At 42.2% G+C, this 17,643-nt stretch overlaps 1 protein-coding gene across 13 annotated transcripts in view; it reads right to left on the bottom strand.

Annotated features, from left to right (window-relative positions):
- TNC (tenascin C) overlaps nt 1–4,300 on the bottom strand; it is a 103,771-nt gene extending 99,471 nt beyond the window's left edge. For 8 of the 13 annotated variants that reach the window (XM_075015810.1, XM_075015811.1, XM_075015815.1 and 5 more), the window contains exon 1: nt 4,111–4,300. The gene's annotated coding sequence lies outside the window, so the exon portion shown is untranslated. The remainder of the gene's footprint in view (nt 1–4,110) is intronic. The other 5 variants (XM_075015819.1, XM_075015817.1, XM_075015821.1 and 2 more) reach the window with 3 other exon arrangements.
- Nucleotides 4,301–17,643: the final 13,343 nt, after the last annotated feature.

Below are 17,643 nucleotides of genomic sequence, written 5' to 3'. Positions count from 1 at the left end.
GCACTGGTCATAGGTGCTGCCATAGAGGTTCTGTGGCACCCCCGGCTTGAAACAGTAATACCCAGGCCCTAATACATGGTTTCTGCCTTCAACACCACTGGCCATTATAATTGATTTCAGTGGGCTTTGAATTAGGCCTTTGCAAGTTCTTTCCATCCATAGATCTCCTAGCTCAGTATTAACCTGCAGCTATTCCCTATTCCGTCATTCCGTGGCCCTGGGACTCAAGTTTCTTTTCCGGCACAAATCTAGGAACAAACTTTACAAGTCTTGAAATGATTTGTATTGTCTTGTAACCCTGGGAGAAGATGTGAAACTGGCTCTTAAGATCATGTCATTCTGATGCCCATCTCTGTTAGTTTCTCTGCTTCAGTTGTTACATGCTTTCTGTGATGACACTGCAGCTATTATCTGAAAAACTGGTAGGATTAGGTATTAGTGCTTTATGATATCTTCAAGCTTATGTCGTTTATAAATTGTTTTTGTGAAAACTCAGTTCTTGAGACAGTGCTGCTTGGGAAAAAAACAGCCATATGAGAGCTTAAATTAGGTAAGTGGGGGGAAACAAGATGGTAAATCAGAACATGTTTTTATAGACCAGTATCTTTCTGACTGCAAGAGTTCAAACAAATGTTTTCTGCTAGTGGGAGGATGGAGTTGCTAACTATCCAGTGGTATAAATCATGCATTTCTAACCCTGCAGGTTTATGAGCTATTGACTCTTAAAACCGTCATTGGTCCTTTACTTAGCAGTGTCTTTATGGCTTATGGCCAGAGCTGAATGTATCAAGTCCAAGATTTCTGGTAGGGGTAATTTTCAACCTCCCTGCATCTTATATTTCATTGTGTGTTAAGTTTGTAAGGCAGACAAATGGTTAGCCAGTAACTTATCAGAAACCAGCTAACTCTTTCACTTTAGTCCAAGAAGAGATCTTATGCAGTATGAAGTTTTATTATACTCTACTTAAAGTTAACTCACCTGTCAACTTATCAGTGCTACAAAGATGACATTATGTATTCTTAGAGACACACCAGACAACTGATAAAAACTCATGTTCTCCATTGCCTGTTCATGCAATCCAAAATACCCAGTTAAGACTTAGTGTTTTCCAATATACCTTTTCATCCAATGGGTCTTACATGTCAAAATCATACAAGCCAGGGCATGTGTTAGAGGCACTATATGTAATATCAGAAGAGTAGCAAGCAGCTGTAAGTGGGTGGCCCTTATTTTCACACAATGCTATCCCTTGAGGTTACAAAGTTGCTAAACTTTAGGCTTGCAACTACTCCAGGATTTAAATAAAAAACCCAAAACAACCAACCAAAACCAAACAAGTAGTCCTGTAGCACCTTAAAGGCTAACAATGTTATTTATTAGATTATGAACTTTCATGGATGATACCTACTTCATCAGTGGGTCCAACACATGACTGCTGATTACCTAATAAATAAAATTGATAGTCTTTAAGGTCCTATCGGACTGCTTGTTTTTCATGAAGCTACAGACTAATATGACTTCCCCTCTACAGTATTTCAAATCTATTTTCATTCTATATTTTGTCTTCCTTATGAGACAGCAGAGGCAAGGATAGTATGTAACCAACCCTGAGAAGTATAGCTTTTGTTGCTATCTAATCTGGTCCTGCTTATCCCTAAGTGAAAGAATACCTTTAATCAAGAGAGCTTTCACAGTCTTGGTAAAGTATCTCAACATGAAAGAGTCCTTTGGTTTATTATAGGGATTTAATAAATGGCAAGTTTAACAAGAATGAGCCACCACCATTTAACTTAACTTAAAACACCTTTAGAAACCCCAGACCAGTAACATGATAGTTAAGCTTAAATGCAATTTATTTTTGGGAAGGGAGAGGACCGACAGTCTAGCCAGAGTTTGGAGGGGTTAGGAGAAGAAGGGATTTCCCTGCAAAAGTTGCACTCTGGCCAAAGTTGTAGTAACTTTGGGAAGTGCTTCTGAGTCAAATTTTAAAGGCCATTTAGGAGCACTAATTCAGTGGAAAGGCTGAGTGTTTTTTGGTCTCACTTTATAGAGTCTAGTTCAGCAATATGTACTGTCTGGTGCCTCTTGTAATATGTAATGTGTAATATGACACAAGCATCACTGTAGACAAGACTGTGGTCTAAGCTGCAGGACACATTCTTTTCTGTGGATGATAGGGCTCTTCCATCGCTTGAAAAGCAGTGGTACGGTAACTAGAAAAATCTCTTGTTTAGGTTGAAATGGAGACATAGGAATAAATTAATGAAAAGAAAATCTGGCACATGCATAGTAGTTTGCTACTGACACAGAATGCAAAGGGGCCAGTGAGAGTGTGGGCAGGATAAAGTCCTTTGAATAAACCTTTCTTACTCTGCTCTTTTACAGCTGTTAATCCCCATGTTCATTTCAGATGCAAGCTCTTTACTGGGCTGATACTGGAGAGGTGGAAGAGCCGCAGCAAGACACTATCTATGAACTCCCTCATTATCAATGTGTCCAAAACTCACAACCAATGAAAATCGCCAAGATGATAGACTGGTTTATTTGAATTGAGCACTTTGACTGGATCAAAAAAATCAGAGTTCTAAGATGTATTGCTTAGAAATATGAAATCAAAACATACATAAGAGAAAACTCTTTCCACATCTAGATCTGTTCAGTTCTCTGCTATAAAAAGAGTTCCTACACTGGCTTGGGCATCAAAAAGTGCATCTGATTCACAGGTTCTGGTCTTAAAGTATTACAGTGCACATACAGGCATCCTGTACATGCTAGATAGACCATTTTTCCTAACTAATTTAACATATGTACTCATAGGTTTCCTTCTCTGATATTTTATTCCAGCAAATGCAGAAGTTTGAAAATGAACATTCATAAAAGATATATATTTGCTAAATGATTTTTTGGTGCGGGAAGATATTGTATCAGGCTTTCTGCCCCATTCATTGAATAACTGGGGAGTATTGGCTTTTGTTCCAGCATCTATATAAATGAAGAGTTGGTAATGAATACATATCTTGTGCCACTCTAATGTGTGTCTACAGTTCACTAAAAATGTGTCCTGGTTTTCCATTTATGCCAGATAACATGAGCATAACTTTTTACCTGCCCAGTGCAATGAAAGTTTTGTCAAGGTGATAAGACTCCGTGAAAACCAGTTCTTCCCATTAACTAGGTACCATCAGGAAAACACTGAAAAATGCTCAACTGAAGAAAATTCTGAAATAGTCTTCAGCCATTACACAGAGCCTACTATTGTAATCTGTCAGTCCTACCGATTTTGGTCAACAAGACCACCACTAGAAATGTCACAAGACTAATATACAGACTTAATTGGTTAAACATGAAAAAATAACTGGTTAGCACCATAAGTGGCCTGGTTTTACTGAACTACAAAATTTCACAGCTCTCTCCTGGAGTTCCCTTTCCCACTGTTTCAAATACTTGATAATAAAACACCATCTGTATCTGTCTGTCTCTTTTGTTCCCCAGTGCAGAGTCAGATGTCATTGTACTTCTGGAAGAAATTGAAGCCTTGGGTGGGTGCAGGGGGGAGATGATGAGGGAAAGAAAAATAGTGGAATTGCAAGTATAAATGGCCAATTAAAAATTAAAACTTTCCAACTCTTTTCACTTCATAACTAACAGTCTAGTGATGAGAATTATTAGAATGGGGTGAGATTTAATATGGGGGACTCCTTTAGTTACTTGAGTAGACAAGTGGATCTGAAGAATTCCACTTTAACCAGTCACTCATTCTTTTTATACCTACCTTATCAGCCCAATTTTGTCTGTCTCCACTGATCTAGCACTCAAGAATCCCAACACTCATTCATTCGTTCATTCATTTGTTCAGGCCAATGCTACTGAGAGCTCATCTGATTATATCACCCACCGGAAAATAAAAACAGACTGAACACATGCACATTTGTGAAAAAAACATTCCCAGATGAGATCTTCTGGCAGTTCAGACTGAGTAAAACCAGTCACTGTAGAGTTCACTCAGGCGCATACTATTATTGCACGCTTCAAAATAGAAAAAGCTCCCAAGGGTTTTTCCATGTTGCTTTTTTTATTCATTTAACAAATTTGTAGTGAAGCAGACTTACCTTACAAGCTTTGATATGAATTAGGTCCTACCACAAGCAGCCTCCATGAAATAAATAGGATGTAAAAGTCAGCAACCGGCTCTCCACTTTGTTGCAGTCCTGTCAAAACTGAGAAAAAGTTTTCTTGTCTTACAATCTGTGTGTTTGAGAAAGAGAGAGAGATGTTTGACAGTAAGGCAAACTGTGGTCAGAGCAGCCAGCTTCTGCCTGGTTTTTATAGCAGAGCTAGAAGTCCTGATCCTTGTCTCATTCCACTGTAATGGGATGCCTCAAGGCAAGCTTTCCACATTTTTTTTCCCCCTTTCAGTTGGTGAATTAAAGGAACAGTCTCCAGAGTCCCTCTGGAGCGTGGGTTAGCTTGTGAAACACACACACACACACACACACACACACAAAGGTATTTGCATGCCGTTTTATGGCTAAAGAAGGAAAACCCCTGCTCCAGTAAAGGGAAAAAAAGTCAGCTCAGAGCAAATGACTCAGAATATTTTCCTGACAGCATCAGCAAAGTGTATTCAGAGTTTTTAGTCTCCCCCTCAATTATTAATATGGTGAAAAAAAAATCAAGTAGGGGTGGCCAGCTGAGTCCAGGTCCAACAGTGCCTTTCTCACATCACAAATCAGCCAGACATCACTGGATTGATGTCAGTTTACACCAGAGGAGGAGGCCTGTGTAAATGCAACCTGGCATTTCTCATTAACAAATGTCTCTGTGCCGCAGCAAACTCAGGGCCTGTGTGAAGGGGGAAGAAACCAAGGGAGCAAAGAAGGGAAAAAAGAGACCTGTCTTGCTTCTCAGGATCCATCAAAGGGGATTATGTGTCTGGGTGTGCGAGTGTTGGGAGAGATAATCTGTACTCCTTTGTGAGCTTGTGTTTCATCCAAGCCACCTCACCCTCATCCCCTTTCCTTTGCCAAAGCTATCAGTATTTCACAGACCACTCCCATTAATATATTCTTAGGGCATCCTTTTTGTTATCTCTATTCCTCACTTGAGCCTCAGTTTCATGACTAAGGATGCCCCAGCTTTGCAGGTGGGATAACTTGGACATGCTTCCTATTAGGCATCATAAACTGGCCCATTCAGCCCACCCCACTTAACTTTCGAAAGAGCCTCCTGTGTTTCAGTTCTGCCTTTATTTAGCTACTCACCCAGCCACACATCTCTGATGTTCCTCCAGTGAGCAAGCACTGCAATTGGATGCATTCCCTTTGGCCTGGTTCAAAGCCCACTCCAGTCAGTGCAAACACACCCCTTGGTTTCAAGCTCCTAAACAAAACAGTGGGATATTCTGGAGCTACAATCCTAGGGCACCACTTGGATCCTGGATGGAATTGGAATTGTTTGATGGCTCCTGCATCTCCTGTCAGCTGGCTTCTCCTAGGAACTCAGGATTTGCCACTCAGGATAAGAGCACTTGTCTATTAGTTCCAGTATCCTGCTTCCAGCAGCAATCATCCCTTGTGGTCTTAACGGAATTACACTACAGGGAACATCCTGTTCACTCTTACACATCTAGACAGATAGAATAGATATGGTCATCTGTGCTCTGCTGAACATGGAGGAGAGGAGGAATTCCTGATCTGGAGCAGTCATCTTAAACCTTGAACCCTGTGTCTCTGCTAATCAATTCTTATGATACAAATGGGCAGAAAGTTATCCAGTATTTTCCCCCCCCAAAAAAAATGACATTTCATTCCATTGTTTGACTCTCTCAGGGACACACTGGCAGGGTTGTCCTAAAAGGTGGCAAGAAGGAGATGGGAAATGTAATGTTTTATTGGACGCTTCCTCCCATTTGAAAAGGAAAGGCAAATTTCAATAAATAAGGAGGATTTCTCCTTCTCTTCCCTCCCCTCTTCTCAGTTGGGATAAATCCTATGTTGCAATTATTTACAGCCAGTTCTGGCAGGTGAAGCAAGACAAATTCCACATGGGGAATAGGACACACATATTTAACAGATTAATTAAGCAAGGTTCATGGTGGATTTCCCATCACTGACCATTTTTTAAAATTAAAATTAGATGCTCTTCTAACTGGTCTGCTGGGATAATATGAAGATTTTGGACATGTTCTGGGACCTGCATTAAGCAGGAGGGCAAGCTAGATGGTCACAATGGTCTTTTCTGGCCTTGTAATCCATGAATGAAAGCCCAGTAGAACCTGGGAGACACATTAAGAGTGGTGCACTGCCTTGAAAAGAAACACCACATCCCAGTGGTTCTTCATGTTCTCTCAAACAGTATTGGCAATATTTGGGAAATCTTTCACCATTGCTCTAGCACCAGTGTATCTCCACTAGTGCTACCAGCAAGACGGGTGTTGGATGGGATGCCAGCTCATTTCCTATTTTGACCTTGTCATACCACAGATCTCCTCTACTGCTGGCTCTTCTCTAAGGCAAAAAGTTGAAACCTAGCCGCAGTGTGATCTGTTTGGCAGTTAAATGGGATGGGGCTCATGAAACATTTCTCCCCCACAGAATTACGGTTCAGTTGGCTACGAGAATTCTGGAAATACACAAAGTCATGGGGTCATAAATTAAGAGCAGAAAGGTCCATTAGGATAATCTAGTCTGGACTCCTGTCTAACCCAGCCACAGAACTTCCTCTTTCTGAAGTAAATGGGAGTTGACTGCTACTGGAAGCATGATCCAGGACTTGATTTATTAATGCTCTGATCTGATGGAAGAAATCCTTTGTTCCTGTGGTTCTTATATTTACTGTGCATTCAAGGCTCTCCTTTCCAGGCCCTGGCTCTCGCAATCTTAGTATATGATTGGAAAACATTTTATTTCATTGTCCAAACCCATGAGACTATAATCTGTCCCAGGGAGCTAAGAGCATTCAAAGTCCTTCACTCTATTTCTCTGTAACTGTGGTTAATACCAATCTTTTGCCTTCACTTGTTAAAACCTGTTAGCCATAATTTTCCTCTTAAATTTCTCCACCCACTACTCAATGTGACATTCAAACATGGTTCTCTGTGAGAATAATGTCAGGCAAAAGTTCAGACCTGTTCTTGTTTACTTGGCTCACCCCAGGCGTGTTTTATCTCATCCAGTTCACTCCTCCCTAATCATACACTGCTGTTGTAACATATTTATCAGCATTAAGTGATTCCCTGAATCAGAAACAAAAGAAAACTTGAATCAATGGTAGGGGGTGGTATTTCTCCTTAAAGAATTCTGGATCAGAGGTGCATGTTTAGGCACTGGTCCATACCAAACAGGAAAGCAGCAGCCTAGGTCTCTCAGTCTGCAGCATTCTGTCTTGAGAAATAAAATATGGTGGCAAGCTTTGTTTTAGAGAGAGGTGGGAGGGAGGGAATTTCATCTTACCTGAAAGTGAGAGAACATTAGTCTAGAGAAGGCTGGTTCTTTATATTGGTAAGATTTATAGATAGAACCTTGCAAATCTTTGAAGATATGCTTTATAGCCAAGGCCATCTGCAGATATAGTTATCCACAGCTCATTTTTGTGGCTATGGATGCAAATATAAAATTTCATATCTAGAACCCTGCAAATCCATAGATACCCACAGATATGAAGTAGGTATCTGCTTCAGCAAATGTGGATGCAGATATCTGCAGCCCATTTTTGCAGATGCAGATACACATTTTATATCCACCAGAGCTCTACTTATATATAGAACATCAGGATGTGCAGAGGACATAAGGATTACATGAGTCTGGGGAATGACTGAATTATAATGGTAAAATGCAGGATACCTTGATCAAGCTTCTCATATTCAGATATTGGGATTCTGGAAATCATGGGTCAGATGTACATTCAATTACATCACATTCTGTGAAAATTGATTACTGACACTCAGGTTGTCAGTGGTGGTTAGGATTCCTGAAAAACGTATCTATCCTATTCTACAATACCACCATCCAGAATGGCCCAATATTGACAATAAGGTTATGTCCACACTAGAGGGTTTTGTTGGCAAAATTACCATTTTGCTGACAAAACTCAGGGGGTGCCCAGATTCCCAAGGCGTGCTGTCAATAGTAAGGCAACAGACTACAGCACTTTTGTTGACAGCTGTATTCCGCTCCCCACGAGGAATGACACCTCTGTCAGAGATCTGTCAACAGAAAACCGGTCTGAACATTACAGGGGGACCTCTGTCCATAGGCAGGGCTTCCAAGACAACAGGCAGCCCTGTCTGCTGTGCTTCTGGTTGGCCATTTTGTCGAGAGCAGGGCCGGGCAGTCCGGCAACTCTGTTGATGGAGCAGATCGCTCCTGCAATCTGCTTGGCAATTTGGCCATGATCTGTCAACAGAAGTTTTGTCAGAAGATATCTTCTGACAACATCTTTCAACAAATCCCTGTAATCTGGGCATAGTTTAAGATTTGTATGCAGCTTGCCTGAAGCACTGAGAAGTTGTGTTGTCGATGGGTTCTGTGAGGTTACTAATAGTGTACCCAACCCGAGGTGGAATCATGCTGATGGGAAAGCAGCAATGCTAATGAATATGCCTCATTAAAAATAAATGATCAGGTGATTAGGCTTTTATTCAGTGGAATAGAAACCTGGATTGAATGGCTTTAGGCCCCAGGATATATTCAAGCACATGTATTTGGGAGGAGATTAATTTTCAGTTAGTGACTACAGCACAGATGAGATAATAATGAAAAGTTGCAATTAATTCAAAGTTGGAATAAAAACAAAATCAGAGGGCTATAGGTCATATGTAGAGGTGCGAAATAGCCCAGAGAGCATATCCCTACTTAGTTGCCTCTTTCCCATGATAAAAACTCCCAGACTTCTTAATCTCTTTTCATACAGAAGCTATTTGTGTAAGGCTTCATGAGCCACAGGAGCTAGGGGTAGGCTGGGTCTTCAAAGACAACTATTGGAATTTCAACATCTCCAATGGTAATTTTCTGGTCTGGGAAAAAAGTTCAATCTTGCCCCTCTCTGAAAAGACCTGAATTCCTAAAGCTGTGCATTTCCAACCATGACATGCGGTGAAACAGCCCTTGTGGTCCGCCAGCACCTGCACCACCACTCAGAAGTACCCCTTGCAGGTACTCTTTGGCCAGGTGGTCAGGTGCTAAGATATGCGTGCCATCTATTGCACTATCACAGTTCATAGAATCATAATGTTGGAAAAGACTAAGGAGGTCATTGAGTGCAACCTCCTGCTTTCTGTATTACTACTTCAGATCATTTCCACAGCTATAACATAACAATTACAATTCCGAAATTTTCAGAGGGTAGGCACAGTACAGGTTTTTAGACTTCAAAAATTAGAAATGTGTGTCAGTTGTAACGTTCCAGTGTGAATCCAGATAAAAGTCTGACATTTTACAAAAGCGAAAACAGTAAGGAGGAAAATGAACTATTCAGACTGAACATAAGGATTAGAAGAATAGCAAGCTAAAAATAATATTGAGGTAATGGACCTTGGTGGAACAACGCTTTTAAGTGGCTCAATCATGGGAATAAGTCTTTGTTATATGAAAGGTTTGTGAAAAGATTAGTAGAATGGTGTTGTTTCTTACTACTTGACTAAATGCACACTAGATCTGAACGGTGTCTGCCAGATCCCAGTCTCGTCACTGATGAAGTTAGGATAATGAATTGTTAAGGACTTTTGTAATACATTGAATCCCCCTTTGTTATATTTTCTCATCTTTGAGCAATGCTCAGAAAAGCTCAGCAGAATAAAAAGATTTCACCAGGCTAGTGTTTAGCCTTTTGTGTCCTCCCTCACCCCATATCTTCAAAGTATTGGGCTTCTAAAACATTAAAGTCTTGACTTCTACATGCCTCTTGTCATTAGCTGGCTGATGTTAAATCTGACTGTGTTATTCTTGTAACCTTGCTATCATCTTCTATTTCATTATTTTCATTTGATTTCTCCATGGAGAAAGTTCAGCTTTTTGCAAGAAGCCTTTTGTTCAATGCATTCCATATTTTCTTCTCTTGGTAAATGATTTACACCTTGATCAGATTATTATGAATTTGAAGTTATTCAGCACATGGTTTATGTGAACATAGCTCCATTTACAGTTTACCAATGACCCTTAAAATATCCTGGGTCCATTGCTTGGAATATTTGATACTTATAACTTGCAATGCATGTTGCATATTTAGCAGTTAATTTTCTCCCTGCTGTCATTACTCCCAAACCAATCCAGTGACTACATGGATGGCTCTTGTAGGAATGCTTACACCAATACCTATTTTTACTTCTTAATATCATGCAAATAGGGATCTGTGAGAAGCTTTTCCAAATAATTTCTAAGGTTTATGGATAGCTACTGCTGTGCTCTGGTTCCCACCTTATTGATGAAGTTCCTGTTTGACTTGGAGCCACACTAATATCAGCACAAAAGGGTTGTGATGATCTATTCAGAGGCCAGAGAAATAAAGGCCCATTTCTAATATAAATGGGCATCTGATGTGAGCAAGGACCTCAGGACAGAGTGCTGTAAGCCTAATACTTGTGGCTCGCCTTCACAACCCGAAGCAGAAAGCTTTGCAGCCCAGGGAGGCAATCCATGATCCTGCAAGCCTTGCTTATATGAACAGGCCTGTGGATTTCAAAGTATCACAAGTATATAGAACTGTACTCCAATAATCTCTAAACATAATTGGCCAGTAATACCAGTACAAGGTACACTTAAAATACCCACCCTTTTTTCTGTAAAGTGCTTCCCAAATCCCATCAGGAAAGTTGGCAACCCTACAAGGAGAACAGAAAGACCCTCCTTGTTTGTCTGTAGGCAGGATGTTTCTGAAGTGTTGTGTTTATCCCCAAGGAGCAGCGGGATGCAGCTGTTGGAAAGTAAAACCTCTGGGCTTGTGCAATGTGTCTGCCCAGGAAGCAAGTTGCAATAGTGTGTTCCCATGTCCCCTTCTTTAACTTTTCCTTTGGAGGCTGAGGCTGTCTGAACAGCCTCCACTGAACCTGGGAAGATTACAACTGAAAAGCGAGTGAAGAAAATAAATGAGGAAGGTATCATCATCAAATTTCAGGTCCCTTTACCAGAAAGCTCAGGAAAAGCAGTTTTTCCTAGTGGCTAGAGCAGAGCACTGGGACTCAAGATAAATAGGTTCTACCCCTGGTTCTGCCACAGACCTGTTGAGTGGCCCCTTGCAAGTCAAGTCCCCTCTTTGTGCCTCAGTTTCCCCACCTGATAATAGGAATAACAATGACCTCTGTAAAGTGGTTTGTGGTCTACTGACAAAGTATTATAAGGTCTTAATATTCTTGTTATTAGCAATACTCACAAACACAGAATCTATAACAACCTTCACATTCACCACACTGAGTCAGTGCCATATTGCAAGGAGTAATGATAGTCAAGAACCAGGTGATATTTAAAAAGTATCAGCTTCCTTCAGTTCTGTGATGATGCCAGAGTAACAAGAAACAAGATTCAGACCCAGTTTTATCATTTCTTCTACTGGCGGCAGGCTACCTTGGAAGCCAATGAGCATGAAGACAGGCTGAAGTCCCTAGTTAGCCAAAGAGAAGATGGGGACATGCTTTCTCTGACAGAACCACTTGGCACAAGTACCAGGGGGTGGGCTATAGCTTTTGTCAGCAGGGTTGCACTGCATTGGGGTAATGAAGCATGCATAGCCCACACTGAGTATTCAAATGACTGCCAACAAAGCCTTAATACCACACTCCAGCACCTTGCATTTGCACAGCCCACACTCAGGGAAGCACAATTCTAGGCTTAAGTCCCTGTGCCATAGCATATTCCCCACCCATACTGCCACCCCTTGTGCTGCTTCCTTCTAGGGTGGGCTTCACACATCCTCCCTTGGGTTCCTAGGCCTGAGGCTTCTTCTACCTCTGCTGAGCAAATAAACTTTACGCACACTCCACTGAAGTGCTATTACTGACCCTACTTCACAGCCTCGCACACAAAGCCTAACCTACACCCACTCAGATTGTCCTTTGCCCTCACAGCCTTCCTTCCCCAGTGACTCTGACAGCTTCTCTGAAGGGATGGTGCTGCTTCCTGTCAGCTCGAGAGCAGTGTGTAATGGGGTTCACGATTTCCAAGCTCTGTACTCCATCCACAGTCAGGAATGGTGCAGCAGGTAGAACAGAAGGTTTATTAGTCAACAGGGACACAGCATAATACAGAGGTGTCAGTACAGCAACCAGAAACACTCCAATCCATTTTGGGGAGAGAAGGCCCCAAAGGGCACCCCCCCGGCCAGGCCATGGCCTCCCTTTGTCTTCCTCTGCCCAGCCCAGGCTACCTGCCTTCCAATTCCCAGTTTCAGTTCAAACTAGCCAAGCCCCACATACCCACTTTGTCCTGTTTCCCCAGAAACAAAGGTGTCACCCTGTGAGGTCATACTACCACTTACTTTGCCTAGTGAAACTGCAGGGAACTACCGGCCATTATAAAATACATGCCAGCTAAACCTAGAAATAAAATCCTCACACCCCACTTCATCAGCCAGGGCCCCCTCCCACAAGAAACAAAACCACTCCCTGTAGGACCGACTGCCTATCTGAGCCTCATCTCAGCATTCTTATCCACAGACGCCTGAACCTGCTTCCCATGGGCTCTCCTACCTGCACCAGGCTCTTCCCCAGAGCCTAACTCTCTCCTAGACCTTCCCTGTAGCCCTTTCCTAAGGTGCTGTCCCAGAGCTCTTTAAGTATTTTCTCCCAGTTCCCTACAGTTGCCATGTCACCATCACCTGGGAGCTAGTTGTTAGATCAGAAGCAGGGCTGAGCCTGGCTTGTCAAAGGGCTGGCCAGCCATTCTGTCATAGTCCCACTGACTTTTCTGTTGAAGTTATGAATGTTAACCAGGTGCTTGTGTTTGCTGAAGATGTGTTTTCTAACTAGTAATAATAAAATAATCTGCTAGGGAATTCACTATTGACATCTATTTTATGTGGAAGTTGTCTCAGATACTAGATAGGTGTGAGTATAAAATCATGGGATTATTGTTGTTCATAAAACTTAGCCATTCTATAACGTAGATACAGCACTTGTGTACACTGCCCCCCACCCCTTTCCATTTGGCTGCATCTATACTGCAGTGATCTTTCAAAAAATATGATCTTCTGGAAGATCTCTTCCAGAAAACTTCTTTCAAAAAGAGTACATCCACACACAAAAGTTATTGACAAATCAATCTGCTCTTTTGGTAGAGAGCATCCACACAGCCCCTGCTCTTTTGAAAGAATGGGCCAGGGATCAAAAAAATCTGACGCCACGAGGACTGTTCTTTTGAAAAGAAAAGGCCCGCAGAATGTCTACACATGTTTTATGTAGAAAGAAGCTTGTGAAAAGAGGTGCTCTTCCTGATCCAGGAGCAGAAGAGGGATTCCTGGAGAAGAGCCACATTCTTCTGATTTTGGATCAAAAGAGTGCATTGTGTGTAGACACGCCCTGTGTTCTTTCAAAAAGTGGCCTGATTTTTCAAAAAAACTTGCTAGTGTAGATGCAGTCTGAGACAGGTGGCCTTCTGTAACAACGACATCATTTCAGTCCAATATGTAATTCTTAGAGGAAGATAACATGAATTCCACATGTGGCTGGTGTGATTGGTTCTGAGAATCCAATCCTAGCAGAGGATGAGCAAAGGATACAGTTTCTACATGGTGTGGAAGTATAAGAGTTACATTGTTAAAAAAAAACAAAACACTATGATGCGATGTTGCTTCTGAGTTCAAGAAGGGGAAGTTATGTTGGTGCTGTGTGTAGGAATGTAGGGTGGGTTTGGATGGAGCCAGGTGTGCCTGGGAAAGCAGGAACCAGAGCAGTAGGTGCTAGATGGTAATTAATTAAGGTAACCAGAGAGTCATAAACAGGAGACTGCTGAAGGTGATATGGAAATGAAGATACGTGACTGGTCTCAAGGGCTATGTGGGGTGTGTGTGTTTGGTGGTTCTTTGTTTATTAACTTGCCTTCTTTTGTCTGTATAAATTGAGAGACCTGAGCCCTAGGTGGAGGGCTCACCTTTTCTGAATAGTAACAGAGAGGGAGCCATGCTAGTCTATACACTATCAAAACAAAAAACAGTCAAGTGGCACTTTAAAGACTAGCAAAATTGTTTATTAGGTGAGCTTTCATGGGACACGTGTCCCGTGGAAGCTCACCTAATAAACTATTTTGTTAGTCTTTAAAGTGCTACTTGACTGCTTTTTGTTTTTCCTGAATGTATTAGCAGAGCAGCTTTGCTAATAAACAGAGTCGTCTGACAAATTGTGAGCCTTGAGTCTAACTTTGACAATGGGAAGTAAAGAGTTACGTGCTTTGACAATGGGAAGTAAAGAGTTACGTGCTTTAAGTTCAGGGTATGTCTATATGGCAGAGCTATTTTCAGGATACCTCCAAGTCTTTGAAACACGTCTGTTATTTCAAAGTATTTTAAAAACAACAGGCAGGCTATTTCAGCATCCCTGTAGCCCTTGGTGCAGGAGGAGTAAAGAAAGCCTCAAAATATTGCTTTATTTCAATGTTTACTACTGTTTAGACAGTGTCAAATGCCAAAATAGCCTATTTTGAATTAGATTTGAAATAAGCTACACAATTTGCATAGCACAAATTGTGTAGCTTATTTTGAGTTTGGGCTGCCATGTAGATGTAGCCATGCTGATTACTGTGTAGTTCTCTATGCAGTGTGGTAAAGATGGGCAACTCTGTGTCCTCTACATGTCTTGTCCAGGTTGCTAGTTAGGAAGCCCTCTTCTCCTAATTAGGAGTTTGATGAGGCATGTCTGAAGTGCTTTTATTGACCCCGCTCTAGGGAGTCTGAGCTAGTCATTCAGCATAGGATTAGCCCTGTATATTTTTTTTCCCCCATGTAAAAATGCCAGACACTGCATAACTTCTGCTGATACCCTGGAATAAGCAACAGCTCTAAGCTGCCTGTTAAAGTATGTCAGAAATGAGTACTTGCTGAGTGAATGGCTTTTCCTATTGACTTACAAGCAAATGCAGGTCCCATTGTGTTTTGGCTTTTTAAACACTTCCTTCACAAACCAACATGCTTCTGTCTGGGGCAAATTAGTTTATCAAACTTGTGCGGTTAAATGGTTTAACCTGATTTGTACATATAGATTACTTCCTGAATAACACCTGCACATATATATTGTAATGCTCACAACGCCCATTATGAGATTCACTTTCATGTTACACAACATTATTTAGAAATAAATACTAAGACTGCACTGTACTGGGCGTAATAAGCCTGTCAGGCGTTGTAAGAGTTGCATCAATTTTTGCCAGCTGAACATCTGGCCCTATACTCTTCTGCTACACACTGCAGTACTAGCCCCAAGCACCTCTCATACTGGAAGCAGTAGAGTTTTGAACTATTGCCAAGCTTTTTTGAATGGGAAAAGTATTCTCAGCTGCAGAGTGACACTCTCACTTTGCTAGTTAGGTTGTCTTGAACTGTGAGCTTCAAATTTGTTCACTTCATGGTAACTATACAACGTTATGCCAGCTGAGGATTTGGCTATCAGCTATGTCAAGCTTTCATACCACTATAGTGTCTTCCTGCATCACCACTATGAATTCATGACAATGCTTTGTTCTGGACCCTCATGCTACCCCTCTTACATCATTGTGGTAATCTCACAGTTGTATTGCATGTCAGTAAGTATCTATGTTGCAGGTTTCCCCAACAGCTAAGATTCACTCTCACTTGCTCCTCGTAAAGGGAGCTGACTTTTTAAAAAATTCTTATAGAGGCTTGCTTTGTGTTTCAATAATGGGCTTATTATGGCCCCTGCTAATGAATCCATGTATGAGATCACAGAATAAAATGGAAACCAAAAGCTTGTTAATTATTAACAGAGGCATAAAGGGGACAGGTAGTCTGGTTTGTGTCTGCTTTCTGCTGGCTCCTTACCTTTTAGTTACCTTCCCACTGAGGTATGCACAGAAGTCTGAATACTGTAAGATCCAGACAGTGAAATATCCTGGTGTGCCATAGTAGGAACAGAGAGAATCCAGGACTCTTGAAGGTTGATGATTTCAGCAGTGGGACACCCTCACCCCCCTTTTTTTTGGGGGGGAGACAGATATTGTCCTACTTTTTGAAAACTGTTCATGACTAATTATAGATCATCCTGGAGTGTTTCCTACGAAGGGGAAACATGTAAAGTCTGACTTATCTCAGACCAGTGTAAATGAAGACTAATGGCTTTCCTGTTAAGGGATCAAGACCATGGAGTGCACGAGGCTGGTCTCTACTAGAAAGTCAAGTCAACTCAACCATAACACTGAAGGGTGTGAAAAATTCACACTCCTGATTGAGTTAGTCAAGCAGATCTATGCCCTTGCATGGAAAGCTCTAAGACAAGGGACGGATGTCAGCTGACCCAGCTACTGCCTCTCAGGGCGGTGGACTACTACAGCAGTGGAAGAACTTCTGTCACTGTAGTAATGTCTACAAAAGGTTAAAATATGACCTACTGACTGGATCTGTCCTGCCATGTCTTTTAATCTGGCCCATGGCTGCCCCGTGTCAGAGCACAGCACTGTTCAAAGCAGCTAGATGCTCCCTGTGCCTCTCTGTACTGGGGGGAATGGGGCTTTGAACACTGCCCCAGCAATATGTGCCTCTCTGTACTGGGGGGAATGGGGCTTTGAACACTGCCCCAGCAATATGTCTCCTCTTTTGGCCAGCTTCCAGCCAACAGGAGCTGAGATGTTTTGCTGGGGGAGTAGGAAGCACGTGAAGCTCTTTCCTCCTCTCCCGTATCAGAGAGCCACATGGAACAGCCAGCCAGGAACAATCTGGGGCTGCTGGCAGACAGACTCCTGGCCAAAACCTGCCTCTGGCACCCTACTCCCTTCCGCACCCCAACTCCCTCCCATATCCTGCAGCTTCTCCCTTATAGACTCTGCACCCCAATACTCAGCTCCAGGTCACAACTCCCTTCACCCAAACTCTCTCAGACACCACACTCTATCCTGCATCCAGTGCCCTCCCCAACACTCCCTTCTGCACCCAGCCTCTGGTGCCGTCCTTGACCACTTACCAAAATCTTGGAGTGGCCCCCTCCATTAAATATTATTGCCCGCTCCAGATTACACTGAGGCACTACAGCTGTATTACTGATGAACTTCTGGGGTAGATATGGCCTAAATCAACAGCCACCAACCAAGGGCGGCCATAGTCTTTCCTGCATCCTGGGGCAAGAGGCTCTGATAGGAAGAATGCTCTTGTGGGTTAAGGTACTGGACCAGAATTCAGGAACTCTGCATTCAAAACTCAGCCCTGCTTGTGATTCTGTCTTCCTATGGGCAAGTGACTTAATTGTTCGGTGTCTTGCTTTCCCCACCTGTAAAATGGAGATAAAAGCACTACTTTTCCGATGCCTCGTGTGCGCCTCATGTATTTAGATTGTATGGTTCTTTGGAGCAGAGACTGTGGCATCTTCACACTGCCAAGCACAACAGGCTCTTGATCTCACTCAAGGCCTCTTGGAGTTGCTGTAATATATAATATATGTAATTAATAGCCTTATAATACAGGCCAGCTGACACAGAGGGGGCAGTGAAGGGATCAAC

This window comes from Carettochelys insculpta, chromosome 21 (assembly GCF_033958435.1).
Source record: "Carettochelys insculpta isolate YL-2023 chromosome 21, ASM3395843v1, whole genome shotgun sequence".
NCBI classification, from domain to species: domain Eukaryota; kingdom Metazoa; phylum Chordata; order Testudines; family Carettochelyidae; genus Carettochelys; species Carettochelys insculpta.
The sequence above is the reverse complement of the archived record's forward strand: the minus strand, read 5'-3'. Positions and strand labels throughout refer to the sequence as shown.